The sequence below is a fragment of the Thermobia domestica genome, unplaced genomic scaffold (genome assembly GCF_964235325.1).
Source record: "Thermobia domestica unplaced genomic scaffold, izTheDome1.hap1.1 HAP1_SCAFFOLD_402, whole genome shotgun sequence".
Lineage (NCBI taxonomy): Eukaryota > Metazoa > Arthropoda > Insecta > Zygentoma > Lepismatidae > Thermobia > Thermobia domestica.
The window spans coordinates 129,301-132,040 of NW_027656112.1; positions in this window are offsets into that span (position 1 = coordinate 129,301).

Below are 2,740 nucleotides of genomic sequence, written 5' to 3' on the forward strand. Positions count from 1 at the left end.
AAACGGTACTAGGTTATAATCTTTGACAACAAGTGAAGCTAACTAAAACTGAATTTCTGTCCTTTTTTTCTTTGGAAGATCAAAAGGAAAACGTATGATATTTAGATAATAGTTTTTCATTCTGGTAAGCCGCACTAATTACAATAACTATTATAGTTACGTTGGTATATTGCAAAGAAACTTATAGGAAGTCTAACTTGAAAGGATTTACATTTTCCAAGTGTATTAAAAGACAGGAGCGGAGGGGAAGAAATGTTTTTTATAAAGTAAAATCAAATAAATTGCTGCATGCAAGTTCTTATTGGAAAGTAATATTTTTATATATTCCTTTTAGGCGCTAATAAGAAAGGAGGGCCTTGAAAATTTGCGAGGCTTGTTAGCATTGCATTTGAGAATCATTATTTGTTGTGCTGTTCCTCAGAAATTTGAGATAGTTTACACCGAAGCAATAAGTAATTGTTAGAGCAGGGAATTAACAGAATTTTACTTATATCAAAGATACGGAAACACGCATTAAAAATGGTGTTAATGCCATTTGACGGGGCGGGAAAAGACTGTTTATGTTTGGAAACTAATTTATTTCTGTGGCTAATAGGACTCGGTTTTAAAAAGTGAAGGAATTGAGAAATTAGGATAAGATGTAATCTAATGATTGTCAGATTTATGCGTTCTTTTAGGGGAGATGCATGGCAAACGTTTGAAATGTGGGCGTGGAGAAGAATATAATTGGTTCGGGACAAATGAGTGTACAGATGAAAACGAAGGGATCTTTGCTTTTCAATTTTAGCTGATTTCCTAGCGTTGCGAGGGGAAAATGTGAAGCATACAATGTGTCATATTGTAAAATGCGAATGTGGAGAAGAATGACTCCTAAGGTTTACTCTTTGTTGACTGCGTCTAGATATTGAATCTTTTGTCTTCCTCTTATTAGTTTAGCTTTTACCTTATCCTCTATCACCACAGTGGTACATAGTATTTTATTTTAGGCGGCATGAAGCTTTTATTGTTTGCTCTACATACTAAAAAATCTTAATAAATTGTTTATGAAAGATATATTTTTATTGGCTTATGGCTGAGAGGTTTCTAATTAGCAGCAGTCATACACTTGCCTTCCTTTTCTGAACGTTGTCTGCGCTTAATTGTTCAACATTAAAGAACTTTTTTATGGTTTCTTCTATATAGAGGGTAAAACCACATATACTTATTTTGATGGCACTTGTTTTGCTGACTTTAGACTATTTAATACTTTTGGTAACTAAGCTAAACACGAGTAATACTTTATTATTATTTTAGCTATCCTTAGTATAAAGTAACAATAGGGCGAGAAAAGTATGGAAGGGGGTAATTATGTTTGTATAGAACGCAAAACGTTGTAAACAGATGTGTCAATGATTCAGTTTGTGTTGCAACGACTTCTACGAAATGTGAGTATGGAGAAAATAGATTACTTTGATTATCAGGAAACGTTACGAAATGTTGGATTTTTTGTTTTACTATAACAACCGAACGATAATTTGATTATAAGGAAATGTTACTGCACACTAAAGTTAACCGTCACATGAAATTAAGAGACAAACGAAGAAGCATAACAACAGAAATATTTTTGTAATACCAATAATACGTAAAGAAGTGACGGTGACTTACACTAATCTGAATAAGGGGGGCGCGGCGGCTCAGTGGTAGAGCGTTCACCTCCGGTGCTTGGGGTCCCTGGTTCGATCCAGCTCGCGCCGTGTGGACTTTGTGGTGGACAAACACCGTGCTCGTGGGTTTTCTCGGGGTTCTCCCGTTTCCTCCCACTTTCATCATTCCACTATCTAACTCATTTCTCATTATTACCGTCTCCTTTAGCCTAACCGGCATAACCGTGGGACATTAAACTTAAAGATATCATTTCATTTCACTAATTTGAATAAGCTTATTGATACTACAAATTTTGGATTTTGCGGAAGAAAATTCTTTTGACATGATATCCAAGTGTTGTTCTTTATGAATTTGATTTTTTATTGGTATTACACAATGTGTTTGTCTAACTTTGGCATTACTATTTTTTGACTTTTAACTAAACTTTCCCTAAGTTGTGTCCTTCCAAGTATGTTTTTTAGATTTTTTCTTTTAATTAGTACTGTAGGTTTAAATGATTTCTTAATTTAACATATCCTATCATTGCTGATAAAGTAATATAACTATTTTTTATTGTGTCCTTACTATGAACTAATATTTTCCTTACGTGATTTTTTTGCCTACATGTTTTCACTTTCTGTTACCCACTACTGTTCCTGATTTTATTTACTAATGCCAACTAAATTTAATTTATTGTATTTACGATTTGCCTTGGTTCCCCAACTGAAACTTTGCTTGAAGGGATTAATTTAAATTTTGTAAGATCCTAATGTAAATGACTTAACATACGAACTACTTTTTTTCTTGTAATGTATATCTTTGCCTATATAGCTTTTTCTAACCAAAATTTCTTTATCTCTTCAATTACTTAGCTAGTTCTGTATACTTATCTTTCTTTTATGTCTCTCTTCAGCTAGTTTGTTAGATCTATGTAGCTACCTATCTTTCATCTCTCTCTTCTGCTACTTAGCTAATTCTATGTAGTTACCTATCTTTCATTTTTTCTCTTCAGCTACTTAGCTAATTCTATGTAGTTACCTATCTTTCATTTTTTCTCTTCAGATATTTAGCTATATGTTTGTAATTGTGTATCTATAATTTTCTGTTTGTCTTTCTT